The following is a 22,868-nucleotide window of genomic DNA, read 5'->3' on the forward strand; positions in this document are numbered from 1 at the left end:
GACTCAGCGAGACACGCACCCAGAGGAAGACACGGGGCACCATGAACAACAGACAGCACAGACGTAGATCAAATATGTTAGTAAATTCAATGAACGGCCAACTTCAAAAAGAAAGGTTTTGTGATTTTAAAGAGGTGAAACTTGGGGCTCCTGGGTGACTCAGTCGGTTGGGCGTCCAATTCTTGCTCAGGTCATGGTCTTGTAGCTCCCGAGTTTGAGCCCTGCATGAGGCTCCGCTCTGACAGTGGGGAGCCTGCTTAGGATTCTCTCTCCCTCTCCTTCTTTCTCTGCCCCTTCCTGCCTCTCTCTCTCTCTCTCTCTCTCTCAAAATAAATAAATAAACTTAAAAAAAGTGGGGCACCTGGGTGGCTCAGTCAGTTAAGGGTCCAACTTCGGCTCATGAGTTCGAGACCCACGTCAGGCTCTGTGCTGACATGTCAGAGCCTGGCGCCTGCTTAGGATTCTGCGTCTCCCTCGCTCTCTGCCCCTGCCCTCCTAATGCTCTGTCTCTGTCTCTCTCTCAAAAATAAGAAAAATTTTAAAAAATAAAAAAAAATAAAAATCATCTTAAAAATTAAAAAGGTGAAACTTAAACGCTAAAAGGACAGTAAAAACAGGGCCGGACAGGAAGTTGCCGACTCAGCAGGTCCCAAAAGGCCACACCACAAACTGACAGTGGTGGGGGGTGGGCAGCGGCTGATCCAGTCCCTGGCTTCCTCAAAGGACTCAGGAACTAGCAGCCCCCACACAGCTGAGACTGGGTGTGACGGGTGGGGGTAAACAGGGGTAAGTGGTTGAAAGCTCTTCAGGAACCAGCTAGACCCCTGGATCTCAGCCCACCCCCATGCCCCCCACTCCACATTCCAACTGCTGGGCCGAGCCCACTCCCATGCCGGCAGAGGTCTGGGGGATTACTTTGGGATGGAGAAAACCAGGTAGGAGGGATGAAGACTGAATCCAAGGAAAAAGGAATTCAGTTAATATATGCTTTATGCATGCAGAAACTGCCTTGCCTTCTTCCCCACAAGCTCCCCAAGAAGAAAGAGTGAAAAGGTGTCACACTGGGCCTACACCCGAAGGTCCATCCAGAGGGCCCCGTGGGCTCAGGGCTTCCAGACAGCTTTGTGGCTCTGGCTCTTGGTCGTAAACACACAAGCAAGGATCGTCAGCATCTGAAGAAAGCCTCGAACGTGAAAGACAGGGGCCAAAACAGCATTAGAAAGCAGCCGGCACAAACAGACTAGGAAATCAGAAGACAAAAATAATAGAGCTATCAGAAATACCCTTGGAGGCAAAAGAGGTTTCGCGTCCATGAAGTGAGAACAGGAGGCAGTTCCGTTTCTTACCAAGGTGCTGAACTGGCACAGCTTCTGGCTCCTTCTGTAGAAATCGGTGTCAGAGAAACTTTATGGGGAGAACACCGAGAAGGCTCTGAGGACCCCTGGGGGCCACTGGACTTGCTGTCTTGCTTCTCCCCTGCCATCACTTGGGGATAAATGGTGTCTGCTCTGTGCATAGATGCTGTGACTCAGACTTTTCTGGTCCAGGGGTCGGCGGGAGTGAAATGGAAGGCCTCCACCTGTGAGCAGCTGAGAAAAATAGAGACGGATTATTCCTGGGTGGTCTTCGCCCCGCCCCTCACTCTGCAAACCCCAGAGCTGGTAAATTATGATCTAAGAAGTATCACCTCCTAAGGCTGCTTTCCCTGGGAAGAAGGGCGTGTGTGTGTGTGTGTGCACACGTGTGTGCACGTGCGTGTGCGTGTGTGTGTCCCTGATGTAAGAAGTTGTTTGGCAGGGTGAGTGCTGAGGTTTTCTGATGTCTGCGGCTCTCCACCCAAAGTCTCATCTGCCCCACACCCACCCCCGCCCACAGAGCTAATGGGGACTGACAGGCACAAAAGTCTGGGTGTCCTCTGTGCCTGACAGAGTAGCCAGAACCCCAGGGGAAAACGAACACCGAGAAGGACAAATATTTCAAAAGAAAAACAACATATTGGATTTCAGATTCCATCAGAAGCATAAATATTAGAACAGATGGGCCAAATTTTCTAATTAGCCTCATAAACATAGCAAGATAAAGGAAGATATTAGTAACATGAAACAAAATAAGAAAACAAGAAAGAACCAAGCAGAAACACAGAATTGGGGATGAAAAATGTAATAGCTAAAATATAATATTAGACACGGAAAATATAAGAGTTGAGATAACAGAATAGCCAGGGTTTTTACAGGCTGAAGAGTGAATTGGAGGGTTGGGCTGAGGAAATCCTCAAGAAGGAAGATGGAAAGGGCAAAGAAATAGAAAATAGAGAAGAGAGAAGAGTCAGTTAAGTGTCCCACTCTTTTTTTTTAATTTTTTAAAATGTTTTTATTTATTTTTGAGAGAGAGAGAGAGATAGCACATGCGTAGGGGAGAGGCGCACACACACACACACACACACACACACACAGAATCCAAAGCAGGCTTCAGGCTCTGAGCTGTCAGCATAGAGCCCCACGCAGGGCTCAAACTCACAAGCTGTGAGATCATGACCTGAGCTGAAGTCAGACTCTTAACTGACTGAGCCACACAGGCGCCCCAAATGTCCCACTCTTGATGTGGGCTCAGGTCATGATCTCCTGGTTCATGGGTTCGAGCCCCTCATTGGGCTCTGCGCTGACAGCATGGAGCCTTTTTGGGATTCTCTCTCTCCCTCTCTCTTTACCCACCCCCCACTCACATGCTCTCTCTCTCTCTCTCTCTCTCTCTCAGAATAAATAAACTTTAAAAAAGAAAATAGGGAGGTGCCTGGGTGGCTCAGGTGGTTAAGCATCCAACTTCAGCTCAGGTCATGATCTCGTGGGTTCCAGTCCCACATCAGGCTCTGTGCTGACAGCTCAGAGTCTGGAGCCTGCTTCGGATTCTGTGTGTGTGTGTGTCTCTCTCTCTACATCTCCCCTGCTCACACTCCGTCTCTTTCTCTCAAAAATAAACATTAAAAATTTTTTTTGAAGGGAGAAGTGTCCAAGAATTACGGCTACTCTATCCACCACACTGGGGGCGGATTTTTCTTCTCAATGCGTCCTCAATGCCTGGGATGAACGAGATTGGTGACTTCCATCAATTTTAGGAAATTCCCAGCTGTAATCTCTCCCATTCTCTATTTTCTCCTCTTGGACTCTTGTCAGACATCTACCGGATTACCTCGTGATATCTTTTAACCCTTTTTCCAGTTTCTGTGCCCTCGTCTGTCCTAAATTATTGGCGATTCCTCATCCGGATCCTCCAGTTCACTAGCCTCTCAACTGTCTTCAGTTGGGTCCAATCTGCTAGTCAGCCCTGAACTTTTTATTTTAAAATGATATCTTTCATTTCTCAAAGTACTGCGTGTGTGTCAGTGTTGGTCAGCTCCCCCCAAGTTTTGATAATCTTCCACTGGTAGCCCAGTTTTGTCATTCAGGTTCTCATTTCTTTATACTCACTACATAATCTGTCTCCTCTAATGATTCCAGTATCTGATATCCTGGGGGACCTAACCCTCTTGTTGGCTGTTACTCCTGACCCTCACCCATGAGAATTTGCTCTCTTTGGAATTTTTTTTACAGATTTTATTTTTAAGTAACCTCTACACCCAACGTGAACCTTCAACCCACAGCCTCAAGATCAAGTGTCACATGCTCCCCCAACAGAGCCAGCCAGGCTCCCCTGGAGATTTTTTATTATGAGCCCTCACGGATAGATATTAAAGATATTCATCTGTGGGGATCTTTGGGCCCTACCTGAGGATGAATTTCTCCAGAGAAGGTTTGCGTTTGCTTTGTCTGGCATGCCGAGGGATGTACTGAACCAAGGCCGTAGTCACCTGAGCCATCTTTGAGGGTCCCCACTTATCGTAGGTGTTTTGAGTTTAGGTCGTCTTTGGTGCTGGCCAAAACGTTATCGTGCATCACTTCCAAGCATGGACATTTGCGCTCAGGGTGATCCCATCTGTCCCATATGGTTATAATGTCACACTTTGGTTTCAGCTCCCATGGTCCCCTGGAGATTTCACTTACTCTTGCAGGATAGATATGATGGTAGCAACAAGACATGGCAAGTAAAATACCCTCCCTCTGCTACTTCCAGAAGTGAACGTCCTAGGAATTATTTACTATGAAAATATCCAAAAGAAAAAAAACAGAACTAAACAAAAGAATCAGCGAAGTTGCCGAGTTTGACATAAAAAAAAAAAACCCATCATATTTCTATACACAAGTAATAACCAATTAGAAAATATAACAGAAAAAAATGTCATTCACAATTGCAATAAACTTTAAGATACTTAGGCATAAATCTAACAAAAGCGATGCGAGACCTGTATGGAGAAAAATCACAAAATATCACTGAAGAACATAAAAGAAGATCTGAATAAATGGAGATTTTTAAATGTTCACAGGCAATATTCATGGGTTGGAAGATACTATCATAAAGGTGTCAGCTCTTCTGAATTTAAACTATAAATCCCATACGGTACAAATGAAAATTCCTGTGAAATTTTTTGTGGTGCTTGACAAGCTTTTTTAAATATTAATATGGAAGACCAAAAAAAAAAAAAAAAAAAAAGAAAGAAAGAGAAAAAGGAAAGCTAAGATAATTGTGAAAGGGTGTAACAAGGGTGGGGGCGGGAAGGGAGGAAGTTTCCATACAAGATATGAAGATTTATTATAAAGTTGTACTAAGACATTGCGGTATTAACATAGGGACCGAAAAGTAGCTCCACGGATGCAAATTGACTAGAGTCCAGAAAATAAACTCACTCATATTTGGAAACCTGATATATGAGAGAGGCTGCATTACATTAGCCGGGAAATGAAGGACTATTTGATAAATGAGGCTGGCACAAATGATGATCTTTATTGGATAATCAGTCATCGTAGATACCATACAGAAACTCTTTGTAGATTGAAGACTTTAATGTGAAAAACAAAACTTTGTAATTCTTAGAAGAAAGCAGAGTAGAATATCTTCGTGATTTCAGGTTGGGAAGAGAAGGATATCTTAAGACACAAAACCTCCCAATTATAGAAAATGATTGATAAATTTGACCTCATTAAATTTATTTATTTAAAAAAAATTTTTTTTAACGTTTATTTATTTTTGAGACAGAGAGAGACACAGCATGAACGGGGGAGGGGCAGAGAGAGAGAGGGAGACACAGAATCCGAAACAGGCTCCAGGCTCTGAGCTGTCAGCACAGAGCCCGGCGCAGGTTTCGAACTCACAGACCGCGAGATCGTGACCTGAGCCGAAGTCGGCCGCTTAACCGACTGAGCCACCCAGGCGCCCTGACCTCATTAAATTTAAAAACTCTTGTACAACAAAAGATACTATGAACGCAGTTAAAGACAAAACACAAATTGGAGAAATTTCTTTTTCCCTCTCTGCTGGAATAATTTTAATTTTTGTCATTTCATAGTTACTGGGTGTCAACTGTGCCCTCACTATAGGAAGAAGGGTATTTTCTTTTTTCTTTTTAACTTTCTTTTTAATTTTTTAAAATTTACATACAAATTAGCATATAGTGGGGCGCCTGGGTGGCGCAGTCGGTTAAGCATCCGACTTCAGCCAGGTCATGATCTCGCGGTCCGTGAGTTCGAGCCCCGCGTCGGGCTCTGTGCTGATGGCTCAGAGCCTGGAGCCTGCTTCCGATTCTGTGTCTCCCTCTCTCTCTGCCCCTCCCCCGTTCATGCTCTGTCTCTCTCTGTCCCAAAAATAAATAAAAAACGTTGACAAATTAGCATATAGTGCAACAGTGATTTCAGGAGTAGATTCCTTAGTGCCCCTTACCCATTTAGCCCATCCCCCCTCCCACAACGCCTCCCGTAACCCTCAGTTTGTTCTCCATATTTATGAGTCTCTTCTGTTTTGTCCCCCTCCCTGGTTTTATATTGTTTTTGTTTCCCTTCCCTTATGTTCATCTGTTTTGTCTCTTAAAGTCCTCATATGAGTGAAGTCATAGGATTTTTGTCTTTCTCTGAGTGACTCATTTCACTTAGCATAATACCCTCTAGTTCCATCCACGTAGTTGCAAATGGCAAGATTTCCTTCTTTTTGATTGCTGACTAATACTCCATTGTATATATACACCACATCTTTATCCATTCATCCATCGATGGACATTTGGGCTCTTTCCATACTGTTGATAGTGCTGCTGTAAACATGGGGGTGCATGTGCCCCTTCAAAACAGCATACCTGTATCTCTTGGATAAATACCTAGTAGTGTAATTGCTTGGTCGTAAGGTAGTTCTATTTTTAGTTTTTTGAGGAACCTCCATACTGTTTTCCAGAGTGGCTGCACCAGCTTGCATTCCCAGAGAAATTTTTTGCAATGCAAATAACCAGCAATGAGTTAGCATCTAGAATATATTAAAAAGTCCTACAAGTTTTGTTTTGAAGTTTATTTATTTATTTTGAGAGAGAGAATGAGTGGGGGAGGGGCAGAGAGAGGGAGAGAGAGATCCCAAGCAGGCTCCACAATGTCAGTGCAAGGCTCTATGGGGTGAAGGAGGGGAGCTCAAAGGCATGGACCATAAGATCATGCCCAGAGCCAAAGTCAGTCACTACCAATTGAGCCACCGGGGGGGCCACTTACAAGTTGTTCTTTTAAAAGACACTGGGAAGGGGCGCCTGGGTGGCTCAGTCGGTTGAGCGTCCGACTTCAGCCAGGTCACGATCTCGCGGTCCGTGAGTTCGAGCCCCGCGTCAGGCTCTGGGCTGATGGCTCAGAGCCTGGAGCCTGTTTCCGATTCTGTGTCTCCCTCTCTCTCTGCCCCTCCCCCGTTCATGCTGTGTCTCTCTCTGTCTCAACAATAAACAAACGTAAAAAAATAAAAATAAAAATAAAAAAATAAAAGACACAGGGCACCTGGGTGCTCACTCGGTTAAGGGTCCATGGAACTTGGGCTCAGGTCATGATCTCACAGCTTGTGAGTATGAGTGTCACATCCGGGTCTCCACCGTCAGCACAGAGCCTGTTCTTCTGGTCCCCTCCGCTTCCTTGTCTCTCTGCCCCTCCCCTGCTCGAGCTCTCTCTCTCTGTGTCTTTCAAAATCAAGATTAAAAATAAATAAATAAAAAGTCACAATAAAAAAAATGGCAAATGATGCAAATAGGCATTTCAAATCGTAAGGTCCCTGTGGCGCCTGGGTGGCTCAGTCTGTTAGGCGTCTGAATTCAGTTCAGGTCATGATCTTGCGGTTCATGAGTTCGAGCCCCACCATCAGGCACTGTGCTGACAGCTCAGAGCCTGGAGCCTGCTTCAGATTCTGTGTGTGTCTCTCTCTCTCTGCCTCTCCCCCACTTGTACTCTCTCTCTCTCTCTCTCTCTCTCAAAGATAAATAAACATTAAAAAAAACAATCAAATCGTAGGGGCCCAGATGGTCAATAAGCCAACCTGAAAAACTTCTTGACATTAAAAGTAATCAGAAAAATTGTACATTAAATATATGCCAAGAATCCTCAGATATTAAACATCTAGTATTAATACATGTTTACACTTAAAAACATTTTTTTAAACATTTTATTTATTTTTGAGAGACAGAGAGAGCGCATGAGCAGGGGAAGGGCAGAGAGAGAGGAAGACACAGAATCCGAAGCAGGCTCCAGGCTCTGAGCTGTCAGCACAGAACCCGACGCGGGGCTCGAACTCACAAACCGCGAGTTCGTGACCTGGGCTGAAATCGGATGCTCAACCTACTGACCCACCCAGGCGCCCCGTGTTTACACTTTTAAGGGTGCAAGCCGGTATAATCACTTTCAAGAGCAACTTGGGAAAATCTAGCGATGCTGAGGGCTATGTCCTTACACCCAGCAATCCTCCCCCTGGGCGTAACTCCTAGGAAAATCAGGCATGTGCGTCATTATGCATGTGCGTAGGGAGACCGCAAACAGAAATGCTCACCCAGCACTGTTTGTAATAATGAAAAACTGGAATCACGTGAGGATGGATAACCGAATACAGAGCCACTTTTCCAGTAAATGCAAGAGCTACATATATCGACGTGGATGCCTCTAAAACCAGCGTCTCAATCAAGCAAATTATAGAAAAATGCACGCTGTCTGATGCCGTTTATAAAAAGTTCCAGAATATGCAAAACTAGCGTGCGTATGGTTTATGGTTATGGTTACTACATAAACTTGTGGGAAAAGTATAAAAACATGGATGGGAAGTCAATACAAAAAAATGTTAAAAATTGATAAAGCTGAGTATTTGATGAAGTGGGCACATGGGTATTTCATTATAGCATTCTCTTTACTTGTCTCGGTTTTTGAAATATTTATTTTTGAAATAAAAAGAGCACTCCATAGCTGGGGGTGGGGGACGGATTCAAGAGGGACAAGGCCCCGTTGGTGGCTTTGGCAGTGGGGGAGGGAGAGGTGGCAGGTGGCTGGGGGAGGGGTGTGGAGAGATGGGGACAGAAGGTGGGATTTAGATTTGTCCCTGTGGATGTGGCTATGTTTTTGCTTTGTTTTGTTTTGTCTTGAACACTATGTGGATGGGGAGGCTCGGTAAAAATGTTAACGTCGGACAATTTCAAGGGTTGCCCCTAAGGTAGCACAGCGCTGGCCTGGGTATAATCCATTCAGTGGTTTTGTTGGCAATCCGGTGGTAATTCCACTGCTGTTCAAACCCATGTGCAGGGAGACCCACGCGAGAACCTTCAGTGTGGCAGCCATCCCCGTGTGCCACCAAAGGCGGATGGATAAGCAGTCTGTGTGGAACCCTATCATACCTATTTTAGGTCTTTGCCAGACTAATCCCTTGAAATCTTGAGAAGCTTAACTAAAAAGCTTCTGCACAGCAAAAGAAACCATCAACAGAATGAGAAGCAACCTACAGCATGGGAGAAGATATTTGTACATCATATATCCGATAAGGGGTTAATACTCAAAATATATGAAGAACTCGTAGGACTCAATAGCAAACAAAAACAAAAAACCCAATTAAAAAAATGGGCAGAGGAACTGAATAGACATTTTCCCAAAGAAGACATACAGATGGCCAACAAGTGCATGAAAAGGTGCTCAATATCACTGGTCATCAGGGAAACGCTAATCAAAACTGCAGTGAGGTGTGAGCATGAGGTATGCAATGAGGTATGACCTCACACCTATTACAATGGCTACCATAAAAAAAGACAAGAGGTAAGTGTTAGGGAGCATGTGGGGAAAGAGAACCCTTGTCCACTGTTGGTGGGAAGGCAAATGGTGCAGCCACTGCGGAAAGCAGTATGGAGGGTTTTCAAAAAATTACACATAGAACTCCCTATGATCCAGCAATCACACTTCTGGGTTTATTTTCAAAGGAAATGAAAACAGGGTATCAAAGAGATATCTGCACTCCCGTATCCATTGCAACACTATTCACAGTAGCCAAGACATGGAGACAACCTATGTGTTCACCAACGGGTAAACGGATAAAAAAGCTGTGAATATATAAATATATATATACAGTGGCATAGTGTTCAAATTTGCCACCACGTAGATGGCCTTGAGGGCACTATGCTAGGTGAAATAAGTCAGACGGAGAAAGACAAATACTGCGTGGTATCACTTATATGCGGAATCTCAAATTAAAAAGGTCAAATTCATAGAAACGGAGAGTAGAAAAGTAAGTTGCCAGGGGCCGGGGGGAGGGGAAGCAGGGAGAGTAAAAGATACAAACTTTCAGCCATAAGATGAATGAGGCCGAAGGATCCAATGTATAGCATAGTGGCTATAGCTGATAACACTGAATTGTATAACTGAAGTTTGCTGAGAGCAGACTTTACATGTTCTTGTAGAAAAGAAAATAAGCAGGGGCACCTGGCTGGCTCAGTCAGTAGAGCATGTGACTCTTGATCCCGAGATCATGAGTTTGAGCCCCACATTGGGTGTAGAGATTACTTAAAAAAATAAAATCTAAATATATATATATGTGTGTGTGTGTGTGTGTGTGTGTGTGTGTGAGGTGATGATGGGTGTGTTAATTAACTAGATGGGAGGACTCCGTTCACAATGTATACATATATCAAATCATCACAATCTACGTCTTAAATATCTTTTAATTTTATTTGCTGATGCCTTTCAATAAAGCTAAAGAGAGGGAAATTATCCATTTTCCCATGATACGGAAATGCGAATACGCGTGTATAGTCATTTGTCATCTGACTCTTCTTGTGGTGGCCTTTGCCTTACAGACTTTTAAAAAGTTTCTACAGGGGCGCCTGGGTGGCGCAGTCGGTTAAGCGTCCGACTTCAGCCAGGTCACGATCTCGCGGATCAGCCAGGTCACGATCTCGCAGTCCGTGAGTTCAAGCCCCGCGTCAGGCTCTGGGCTGATGGCTCGGAGCCTGGAGCCTGTTTCTGATTCTGTGTCTCCCTCTCTCTCTGCCCCTCCCCCGTTCATGCTCTGTCTCTCTCTGTCCCCAAAAAAATAAACGTTGAAAAAAAAATTTTTTTTAAGTTTCTACATAGCCGAATCTATCAATCTTTTTTTTTTTTTAATTAAGTAATCTCTATGCCCAACATGGAGCTTGAACTCAAGACCCCAAGGTCGACAGTCACGCTCTACCCATGGAGCCAGCCAGGTGCCCCCACCAATCTTTTCTTTTATGGCGTTTAGGTTTTCTTTTGTACTTTAAAAGATTCTCTTCAGTTTGAGTTCTAAAAATTTCTCCTGTGGTTAAAAAAAAAAAAAATGAGATCAATATATACCAATATGAGTAGATCTCGAATAGTGTTTAGCGAAAAAACAAAACAAAACAAGGCGCCTAATGATATGTGCAGCATAACAGCGGTTTATGTAAATAAAAACTGCAAAAACAGTTACATATTTTCTGCGAACACAGTTATGTACATAAAATGCATTTTTAACAATTGGAAGGAACTCACCAAATTCAGCACAGTGTTCCTCCTGGTGGTGGGAGGAGATTAGAATGGGGTGGATGTGGACGTCAGGAGAGACATTAGCTTTATTTGTTATGCTACATTGTCTCAGTAAAGGACACTGTATTCGTATGTTATTTATATACGTTTGAAAGGTGTAAACATAAAATGCAAGAAAGAAAAGCAATAATGCCAAGATGTTTTACAGAGGTCATTTCTTGGGGGCCAGAGTATAGACAATGACATCTTTTTCCTTGCATTTGTTGGGTATTATTTTCATAAAAGATTTGAACTGTTTGCCGTTCAGGGAGGTGAGGAAGAGCAAATAAAGTATTGCATATAGGACAGTTTGTCCGTAAGCAAAGGTGTGTTATAATAATTCAGTCCCAATACATATTTGCTGGTTTGGAGGTAGCGAAAGGGCCACAGCCGCTTTGGAGACGTAGAGCAGAAACCGGACTCTTCTGCTGTGCTGGGGACGGAGGCACGGGTGTGTGGGTGAAGGGGGGTGCTGGCAACTCAGCAGGGTGGGAGTGGGGTTGATTGTGGTCAAGAACCCAGGCTTTTGAGTAAGACTCGCTTGGGTTCAATTTCTTAGTCTGCCTCTAAGTGGCTATATACATTTCAGGCACATGACTTAAGCTGTCTGAGCCTCAGTTTCCTCAGCTGTCAAATGGGGGTAATAATGCTTACTTTGCAGAGGTGCTAGTAATCACTGAGCCAGCTCTGGAAATCTTAAACTTGTTTAGTTCTGTCCTGCAAATACCCACCGCCATTAAGGGTTCAGAATCCTGTCCCCTTTTCCTGGGGCTTGAAAAGGGTATGGAAACGTGGGGGGGGGGGGGGGGGGCGGGGCAGGGAGGGGCTGCACGGTGTAGCATTTAGGCAGGAAAGCCAAAAGGCAAATCCTGTAAAACATTGCCTCTGCTGGTGGCCATCAGGCCAGGGTGAATGCTGGTGGAAAGGGCAGTGATGTGGTGGATGTGGGTGCACGTGGGTGTAATTATCAGAATGGAGGAGAGGTGCTCCCAGGCACTCAGCCCCCGCTGGGTGCCAGTGTTTCAAATAACCCTCCCTGTAGTGGGTTTGGCCGAGTCTACCCCTTGAGCCCTTCCTTTTCACGTAAGGCTCCTCCTCTTCTTAGGAAACTACTTGCAGGAAAAGCCTCCTTCCTCCTCTTTCCTTTCAGAATAACACGATGGCTCATCAACCTGGAGCTAGTTGCCTCTCTGGGAAGGTATAAGCCCCCTCCCCTTCCGGAGCAGCAAAAGAAGGGCAGGCAAAGGGAAGAAAGCCTGAACTCTCACCCCTGCAGCAAAGGGAACTGAGACCGTGCGACGCCTGGCAGTGGCAGGTGCCCACCACGTTATTGTAGCCAAAGTGCCTTTCTCCAAACACTGGATAAGCAAGTGATATTAATAAGAACCCGACAAATTGAAGAACTGCTGATTTAAACAAAGTTAAAGAGGCCGATTGGGCGATCTGCCTGAATCTTTAAATTCTACTGCTCCTTGTGGGTTCCCAAGGAGGATTTTACACAAAAGGACTGCACGCTCTTCCCTTAACTTCTGCACCGTGGGGCTCTGGTCCAAGGAGTACATGCTAAGTGTCTCGTGGACATACAGTCCCAAACACCATGTCAGAAATAGGTGATGTGATCGGATTACAGCAATTGTGATGATCATTCTTTGCCTTATGAAGCCTGGGCTTTCAGACTGTGGCTGACGGTTGGGGGGCCACCAGGCCCAAGCTCCCAATTCCATCATCTTGGGATAGATGGGTGACTATTAATTGTGGAGGGAGGGGACAAGGCGGGGCTTCCATATTTGAATCATCCGGAGAACTTCTTCAGGCCACACCACCTTCTCCTCCCTCTCCCCACCTGTCTGAGCACCCCAGGGCCTCATGCATTCCCCCCTGAATCTCTAGCTGGCAAATACAGGGCCTGGTGCAAAGTAGGTGCTCAGCACATGTTGTTTTAATCAGAGTAGAGTTCTTTACCGGGGCATAGTTTTGGTGTTTGTTTTGTTTTGTTGTTTTGTTTTGCTTTCTTTTATGTAGGCCTAATGCCCAGCGCAGAAACAGTACTCCAGGTCATGAACTCAGGACCCCAAATTCAAGACCTGAGCAGAGATCTAGTGTTGGACGCCTAACCAACTGAGCCACCCAGGCGTCCATCCCTACCTGGGCATAGTTTTTAAAGAATTTTCTTATTTCTAGGGTGAGGTAGATTAAAGTTTCTAAAGATTTGAAAAATAGATGATTGTATTTGGCTAGGTGGGGGGATATATTTTTCAACATTTATTTATTTATTTATTTTTTAATTTTTTTTTCCAACGTTTATTTATTTTTGGGACAGAGAGAGACAGAGCATGAACGGGGGAGGGGCAGAGAGAGAGGGAGACACAGAATCGGAAACAGGCTCCAGGCTCTGAGCCATCAGCCCAGAGCCCGACGCGGGGCTCGAACTCACGGACCGCGAGATCGTGACCTGGCTGAAGTCGGACGCTTAACCGACTGCGCCACCCAGGCGCCCCTCAACATTTATTTAATGAGGGGCGCCTGGGTGGCTCAGTCGGTTAAGCAACTGACTTCGGCTCGGGTCATGATCTCACAGTTCGTGGGTTTGAGCCCCGCATCGGGTTCTGTGCTGACAGCTTGGAGCCTGGAGCCTGCTTCCGATTCTGTGTCTCCCTCTCTCTCTGCCCCTCCCCCACTTGTGCTCTGTCTCTGTCTCTCTGTCTCTCTCTCTCTCAAAAATAAATTACAAAAATGTAAAAAAAATTTTTTTTTTAAAAAAACATTTAATGAAAAATTTCAGACATAGATAAGAGTAGAGGAAATTGTTTGATGAACCCAGTGATGGGATTTTGCTCACAAGATTAGGTCAGCTTCTAACTTGTTGAGTGGGACTTATAAGCCCAGATTTTAAAAAAATGTTCATTCATTTATTTTGAGAGAGAAACAGAGAGCACGAGAGCAGGGGAGGGGCAGAGAGAGCGGGGAGAGAATCCTGATGCAGGCCTCGATCCCACAAAACATGTGATCATGACCTGGGCCGAGATCAAGAGTCGGACACTTAACCGACTGAGCCACCCAGGGGCCCCCAAGACCTTTTTTTAATTAAACTTTTTATTTTGAGATAACTGTAGGTTCACAGGCACCTGTGGAGATGATCCAGAGAGATCTCACGTGCCCTTTCCTCAGTTTCCTACAGTGGTAACATCTTAGCAAACTATAGCCCAAAATCCAAACCAGGAAAGTGACTTTGATACAATCTACTGATGCTGTAATTTTCCCAGTTTTACATGTACCTGTGTGTGTGTGTGTGTGTTTAGTTACACATCACATGTGTAGCTTCGTGTATCTACCACAACAGTCTATCTATCCCCAGAGAACAGATCTATCCCCATAAGGATCCCCTTCTCTCACACCTCCAGTCAGGGGTTTTGAGTGTTTCGTGTCAGAGATTAAGGAGAGGGAGGCAAAAAAAAAAAAAAAAGGACAGGACCTAGTATGACAAAATAAGAAATATACGTTTGATCTCTGCCCTGGTTCCTGGCACAGAGCTCCTAAAACCCTTGTAACTTCCTAAGAGATAGGAATGCTAAGAGCATCTTTTTTCTAACATTTGGTATTTGACCTAGAGCTCCTATAGCCCTAAGAATATCCTGGGTGATAAGAGTGTTTTCTTTTTTTTTTTTCTTCAATATATGAAATTTATTGTCAAATTGGTTTCCATACAACACCCAGTGCTCATCCCAAAAGGTGCCCTCCTCAATACCCATCACCCACCCTCCCTTCCCTCCCACCCCCCATCAACCCTCAGTTTGTTCTCAGTTTTTAAGAGTCTCTTATGCTTTGGCTTTCTCCCACTCTAACCTCTTTTTTTTTTTCCTTCCCCTCCCCCATGGGTTTCTGTTAAGTTTCTCAGGATCCGCATAAGAGTGAAAACATATGGTATCTGTCTTTCTCTGTATGGCTTATTTCACTTAGCATCACACTCTCCAGTTCCATCCACGTTGCTACAAAGGGCCATATTTCATTCTTTCTCATTGCCATGTAGTACTCCATTGTGTATATAAACCACAATTTCTTTATCCATTCATCAGTTGATGGACATTTAGGCTCTTTCCATAATTTGGCTATTATTGAGAGTGTTGCCATAAACATTGGGGTACAAGTGCCCCTATGCATCAGTACTCCTGTATCCCTTGGGTAAATTCCTAGCAGTGCTACTGCTGGGTCATAGGGTAGGTCTATTTTTAATTTTCTGAGAAACCTCCACACTGTTTTCCAGAGTGGCTGCACCAATTTACATTCCCACCAACAGTGCAAGAGGGTTCCCGTTTCTCCACATTCTCTCCAGCATCTATAGTCTCCTGATTTGTTCATTTTGGCCACTCTGACTGGTGTGAGGTGATATCTGAGTGTGGTTTTGATTTGTATTTCCCTGATGAGGAGCAACATTGAGCATCTTTTCATGTGCCTGTTGGCCATCCGGATGTCTTCTTTAGAGAAGTGTCTATTCATGTTTTCTGCCCATTTCTTCACTGGGTTATTTGTTTTTCGGGTGTGGAGTTTGGTGAGCTCTTTATAGATTTTGGATACTAGCCCTTTGTCTGATATGTCATTTGCAAATATCTTTTCCCATTCTGTTGGTTGCCTTTTAGTTTTGTTGGTTGTTTCCTTTGCTGTGCAGAAGCTTTTTATCTTCATAAGGTCCCAGTAATTCATTTTTGCTTTTAATTTCCTTGCCTTTGGGGATGTGTCAAGTAAGAGATTGCTACGGCTGAGGTCAGAGAGGTCTTTTCCTGCTTTCTCCTCTAGGGTTTTGATGGTTTCCTGTCTCACATTCAGGTCCTTTATCCATTTTGAGTTTATTTTTGTGGATGGTGTGAGAAAGTGGTCTAGTTTCAACCTTCTGCATGTTGCTGTCCAGTTCTCCCAGCACCATTTGTTAAAGAGACTGTCTTTTTTCCATTGGATGTTCTTTCCTGCTTTGTCAAGATGAGTTGGCCATACGTTTGTGGGTCTAGTTCTGGGGTTTCTATTCTATTCCATTGGTCTATGTGTCTGTTTTTGTGCCAATACCATGCTGTCTTGATGATTACAGCTTTGTAGAACTGATACATGAATTCAGCAAAGTTGCAGGATACAAAATCAATGTACAGAAATCAGTTGCATTCTTATACACTAATAATGAAGCAACAGAAAGACAAATAAACTGATCCCATTCACAATTGCACCAAGAAGCATAAAATACCTAGGAATAAATCTAACCAAAGATGTAAAAGATCTGTATGCTGAAAACTATAGAAAGCTTATGAAGGTAATTGAAGAAGATATAAAGAAATGGAAAGACATTCCCTGCTCATGGATTGGAAGAATAAATATTGTCAAAATGTCAATACTACCCAAAGCTATCTACACATTCAATGCAATCCCAATCAAAATTGCACCAGCATTCTTCTCGAAACTAGAACAAGCAATCCTAAAATTCGTATGGAACCACAAAAGGCCCCGAATAGCCAAAGTAATTTTGAAGAAGACAAAAGCAGGAGGCATCACAATCCCAGACTTTAGCCTCTACTACAAAGCTGTAATCATCACGATAAGAGTGTTTTCTTATTCTAATGAGACTCTTGGTGGGCTCTTGGGTGGGGGCTGGCCATAAAGAAAACCAAGCCACGATTAAAAGCTTAGGACTTTCCACCCATCTCCCATCCTCCAGAGAAGGGAGAAGTGTTGGCAATTAGGTGAGTCATTGATCTGGCCTACAGGATGAAGCCTCCACAAAATCCCTGAACTATGGGGTTCGGAGAGCCTCCAGGTTCGTGAACACATCCTCTTGCTGGGAGAGTGACATACTCCAACTCCGTAGGGACAGAATCTCCTACATTTGGGACTCTTCTGCACCCCACCTGAGGACCTCTTCTTCTGATTATTATCCGTATCCCCCATCATTTCCTTTGTAACAAACCAGCAAACATAAGCAAGTGTTTCCTGCATCGTAGGCTGACATAACAAGGTATCGAACGTGAGTAAATTACGGGAACCCTCAGCTTGTAGCCAAGTTGGACAGAAGTGGGAGTAACCTGGGACCTACTACTTGTGATGGGTGTCTGAGAGGGGAACAGTCTGGTGGGGCTGAGCCCTCAGCCTGCAGGGTCAGTGGTAACTCCAGGCGGTTAGGGTCAGAGTTGAATTCTGGAACACCCAGTTGCAACCAGAGAGCTGGAGAATGCTTCAGCGTGGATAAACTGCTTCCCCCACCAAATTTGGTGTCCGAAAGTGTTGAGCAGGAAGAAGAAGCAGTGAGTGTTTCGTCCTCTGAGGCAGCTGCAGTGCGAGAAGAACTTTGTGGAAAGAACAGGGAAGATTGAAGGGGATTTTAGGTTTGCAGTGAGTGGTATGGCTCCTCTATTTCCTCCCAAATCTAAAGAATCACCCATCAATTTGTTTAGAGTTGGATTTGGCTGGGAAGGGCGTGGTGAGGTACTGATTTGGGTTCAAATGGAATCTCAGCTGATCACCACCACTGCCTGGGCAGGAGGTATGGTCTCCATGTCTGAGGGCAGAGAAGAGATCGAACTGAAGGGACTTATCCAAGGTCACACAGCATGTAGGCAACAGGCTCTGGGAAAATGCAGGTTTGGAACGCACTGCTCCCTGGGCTCATGTCTGGCTGAGTCTGTCAAGACAAAACTGGAGTCGGGGAGCCTGGGTGGCTCAGTGGATCAAGCATCTGACTGTTGATTTCGGCTCAGGTCATCATCTCATGGTTCATGAGTTCGAGCCCCAGGTCAGGGTTCAGATAGTGCAGAGCCTGCTTGGGATTCTCTCTCCTTCCCTCTGTCTCTGCCCCGCAACCCCCCATCCCACCCCACCCCTGCACTCTCTAAATATAGATAAATAAACGTTAAGAAAAAAACAAGACAGGGACCCCTGGGTGGCTCAGTCGGTTAAGCATCGAACTTTGGCTCAGGTCATGATCTCGTGGTCTGTGGGTTTGAGCCCCACGTCTGGCTCTGTGCAGACAGCTTGGAGTCCAGAGCCTGCTTCGGATTCTGGATCTCCCTCTCTCTCTGCCCCTCCCCTGCTCACACTCTCTCTTTCTCTTTCAAAAATAAATAAACATTAAAAAAAATTTTTTTTAAGAAAAAACAACACAGAAACAGAAACAAACTCAAAGGGGCCCAGAGGGAATGCCTGCTTAACCCAGCTCTACCCCTTCCTGGGGATCCCCCAGGGAACAGAGCCACCCCCAAGTCACCCTCCACTTGTGTCCTGCTCTCATCCCCACATCCTGTGAATCAGGGTGTCCTGTGCCTCAAGGCATCTTAAACCCTTCTCATCACCTCCACCATAACCACCCCAGTCAAACCTCATCACCTCCCGATGGATTATTTTGCAAAAGCCTCCTAAACAGTTTTTTTTAATGTTTTATTTATTTTTGAGAGGGGGGGCGGGTAGGGGCAGAGAGCGAGGGAGACACAGAATCGGAAGCAGGCTCCAGGCTCTGAGCTGTCAGCACAGCACCCGCCGCGGGGCTCAAACCCACAGACCGTGAGATCGTGACCTGAGCCCAAGTCAGACACTTAACCAACTGAGCCACCCAGGTGCCCCTAAACAGTTTTATTTTTTAAAGTAAACTCTACCCCCAACATGGGACTCGAACCCACAACTCCAACATCAAGAGGCCCATGCTCTACCGCCTGAGCCAGCCAGGAGCCCCCCCATAGTTTCTTTGCTTCACCTGTCCTCCAGCCTGAGTGAGCTAAGTCAAGGGTTGGCCAGCTACAGCCTGCAGGCCAAATCTGGTCCATGAGCTAAAAGTGATTTTTACGTTATTAAATGGTCGGGAAAAAACTGCCGAGAGTAATACTTTGTGACACATGAGAATATGAAATTCAGGTTTTATTGTCCCTCAGTACATTTTATTGGAACACAGTCACACTCATATGTTTCTATATCGCCCGCCGCTGCTTCCGCAGAGCTGAATAGTCGCCACGGAGATCAGACGGCCGGCCAAGTCTAAAACCTTCACTACCAGGGCCTTTACAGAGAATGTCTGCTGACACCACCCCTTCTCCAGTCTCTTCAGTGGGCCTCTTCTTCCTCTCAGAGGGAGATCTGCAGTCCCAAAGGCCTCCACCCACCTCTCTGACTCATCTCCTGTCCTGTGTCTCCCCCACTATCACACTTCGTCATGCTGGGTCCCCTCCCCCCATTCATTGTGCACTCTAGAACCTTTCCTCCTCAGAAGCGCCGTTTCCCTGTCGCAGTGCTCCTGTGCTCTTCTTTCCAGGACTGACTCATTTTTCTCCAGGTGTCCACTTCAGTGTCGCTTCTTCAGAGAGGCCTTCCTTGTCCACTCCGGCCCCGTCCCTGTTACTCCATCTCGTTCCCTGCTTATTTCTTCATTGCACTTTTGCCTCCTTGCTTATTTCCTGTCCCCTGCACCAGGACACAAGCTCCATCTGGGCAGAGCACTTATTAGATGCCCGATGATTGTGGCCTAAAAATGAATGAATGAATGTATGTATGAACGTGAAGCCTTTCTTGGCCCAGGAGCTGTGTGCCCGTTTCCCTAGCAGGGTAGCCCCTGTCTCATAGATGGACATATTCCCACCAGCTCCTCCTTAGTGTTTTTTTCTCCTCTTGGCCCCGCTGCTGTTATTAACCACCATGACTTTCTTGTATGTATTTATTTATTTATTTTTAATTTTAATGTTTATTTTTGAGAGAGAGAGAGAGACAGAGACAGAGTGTGAGCAGGGGAGGGGCAGAGAGAGGGAGACCGAGGATCTAAAGCAGGCTCCATTCTGTCACCAGAGAGCCCAACAGGGCTCGGATCCACAAACCGTGAGATCATGACCTGAGCCAAAGTCAGACCCTTAACTGACTGAGCCACCCAGGCGCCCTGTGTATTTCTTTTCCAAAGAAGTTGTTGGCCTCAAGGTCATTCTGCAAGAACCAAGGAGACGGGGGTACTTAACCAGTTTAAGGAAGAAATGTTTCCCCTTCTCAACAGGTGAAAAGGTTCCTTCTTTTATCATCAAGGGCCCCAGGGATGCCTGGGCGGCTCAGTCGATCGAGCGTCCGACTTGGGCTCAAGTCATGATCTCGCAGTTTGTGGGTTCGAGCCCTGCATTGGTCTCTGTGCTGACAGCTCAGAGCCTGGAGCCTGCTTCAGATCCTGTATCTCTCTCTCTCTCTCTCTCTGCTTCTCCCCCACTTGTGCTCTGTCTCTCTCTGTCTCTTAAAAATAAATAAACGTTAAAAAATATTTTTTAAAAAAGAGCCCCAATCCATAAAAAAGATTAGTCATGGAAACATTCGCATTTAGCGACTGGCACAAACATAAAAAGTTTCAACTCACTTCTAAGTAACAGAAAGCAGCCTCAGCCAATGGACCCAGAAAATTGCAATGTCATAGGCAGACTGGGGTATGTATATGTGGAAGGCACTGTGGCCAGGGTAGATTCGCGAGATTATCCCACAATAAAAAAATAATCTGCACGCCTGCAACCAATATCTCACTGTATCTTAACTAACCAGATTTGACGTAAAAAATTTAAAAAGGAAGAAAAAAAAAAACCCAACCCCCAAAGCTCGCTGTCTGAAAACAACACAACTCCATTTCTTTCTCACATTACACTTCCATCCTGGGTTGGCAGAGACCTTGGAACATGGAACCCGGGAACCCAGGAAGGCAGAGCAGCCGCCATCTTGAATGTTACCCCTTTCTGTGCCAAAAAGAGACCTTCAAATGCTCTGACGGACAAGGGCAGAGCGCTTCCGCTCATCAGCCAGAGCTAGTCCCATTCACGAGGGACAGGAGAGCAATCCCATCCTGTGCCTGGAAGGCAGACGGTTGGGAGTATTTGATGAACAGCAGTAACCACAACCACACAGGGCGAAGAAAATTTGTTCTCTTTAGAGGAAAAATAAGACCAGGGAAGGGGAAGGGAGGGCAAGGAAGGTAGGAGGTGAGAAGAAAGGCCTCAGAGGCTCCCACGGGCCTGCCAGTCAGCCCAGCACTCCGGTCACACTTGTTCGTTCACCTGGGCTGTAAATTTCTGTGTGTCATCTATTGTCACGGTGTTTGAAAAGCTGCTTATGCCCTAGTCTTCAACTACTCTTGACTCTTACACATGTATAGCACCCTTCCAAATGGGTGAGTCACAGCAATCCTCCTCGGGTAAAATTATTCTCCAAGCTCTGGCTTCAGTGAGCAACAGCATATAATCCCTGGGCAACCCACGACACCAAGGCATGAACTCGGGAACGGGCACAGGGGCTGACAGTGTTTCACACGCACCTACCAGTAACGACGGCCGATCAGTAAAGGACGCCTCTGGTTTCTCTTTCGGGCTGACCCTCAACCGTGTTTTCCACTGACGTCCAACCCTTCCAGCTCGGTGGGGGAACTTCTTTTGGAGCCGTGCGGTTCACCAGAACTTTCTGCAACAATGGAAACGTTCCGCGCCCGCAACTGTCCAGTAGGGTAGGCTAGCCGCCAGCCAGATGTGGCTATTGAGCGCTGGCAATGTGGCTAATGAGACCAAAGGGCTGAGTTTTGAAGTTTACTTAATGTCGAGGAGTTTAAGATTGAATAAATATTCCACGTGACTAGTGTCCACTGTATTGTACAGCACAGCTTTCGGGAAGAAAAAAAAAAAAAAACCTGCAGCTTGTATTCAGCCTTATCTGTGCTTTGCCAAGAAAAAGATAGCACTGGGCCAGGAAGACCAATACGAAAGCCGGTCGTGGTGTGTTTGATTCCAATACCTCCTTCTGACTCACACTGCCTTGCTTCAGATCTCTTATCCGGGGAAGATGTCCAGACTGTTTCTTATGTGAGTGGCCTCTCATTGGATGGGGGGAGGACTGCTGACCAAGGGCTACCCTCCCGGCGGCGGCGGGCTGCCTAGAAGACTCTACCGAGTCTTTGAAGGAGCAGAGGCGATTGGCTAAGTCTAGCAGTCTGCCTTCCCTGGGATTTGAAAAGGTCCGGCCAATCAGCAGTGAGAGGAGAGCCGGAGCAGACCAATGGAAACAAGAGAGGCCGGTGTTCCTGACCTCTGCGCGGGTTCAAATCCCCGTTCCCAGCCATAGATCCTTAAACAAACATGCAGCTGAAGTACCCTTTCCCTGAAGGTGGACTGAGTGACTATGTGTTCTTTGCTTCGAAAGATATTAAGTAACTAAAATTCCTCCAATTCGGGGTCTCTCAACGTGGCACCATTGGCATTTGGTGCTAGGTGATTCTTTGTTGTGGGGCTGACCTGTGCATTGCAGAATCTTTGGCTTCTATGCGCTGGGTGCCTGTAGCACTGCCCGCCCACCCCCTGCCAGTCACGATAACTAAAAATGTCTCCAGACATTGCCAAATGACCCCTGGTGGGGGAAGGGGGACAAAAATCTTCACTCCCCGCCCCCTGGAGAATTAACTCTCCGACACTGTATCCCAAGTCGACCTCTTCTGGCCTCCTTGAGGACAAAAAGATAAAAGCAGCCGTTTATTCCTAGCAAATTCACAGCTCTCCCTCCCTCTCTTCTCCAGGCTAAATAAAGATAGCTTTTTTAGTCTTTTTCCTAGAGTCTGTTTCACAGATATTGATGGCGACATCTAAAGATGAGGCTGGAACCATTTGGTTGAGAGGGACTCTGTTCCCTTAACTCTACCTATTTATAGAGACAGAGGAACAGACACATCCACGCAGCCCTGCGACACTGGCAGCTCCCTGGTCAAGGAAATAGCACCTCGGAGCTCAGTGCTGGGCTGAGCCGTTCTTCGTTCCTCTGGTTCTCCTCGTGAGCTGATTCAGACCCGCTAAGCCATCAAATTGCTAATTTACAAAAAAAGAGGGAAATGATCCTTCAAGCCATCGACATTCATCTCTTCCCATCCCTCTAAATATTCCAATTGTTTCTGCCATCGCTCCACTTGCTATTCTCAGAGAAACCTCA

The 22,868-nt window shown here is 45.7% G+C and overlaps 1 long non-coding RNA gene across 1 annotated transcript; it reads right to left on the reverse strand.

The window, feature by feature from the left end:
* Positions 1 to 902: 902 nt before the first annotated feature.
* Positions 903 to 22,407, reverse strand: LOC125160648 (uncharacterized). The gene is made up of 3 exons (XR_007150330.1): positions 21,221 to 22,407; positions 1,347 to 1,589; positions 903 to 1,240 (listed from the first exon to the last, which is right to left on the reverse strand). It is a non-coding gene; the product is annotated as an uncharacterized LOC125160648 (long non-coding RNA).
* Between the last annotated feature and the right edge of the window lie 461 nt (positions 22,408 to 22,868).

This window comes from Prionailurus viverrinus, chromosome A2, assembly GCF_022837055.1.
Source record: "Prionailurus viverrinus isolate Anna chromosome A2, UM_Priviv_1.0, whole genome shotgun sequence".
Taxonomy (NCBI): Eukaryota; Metazoa; Chordata; class Mammalia; order Carnivora; family Felidae; genus Prionailurus; species Prionailurus viverrinus.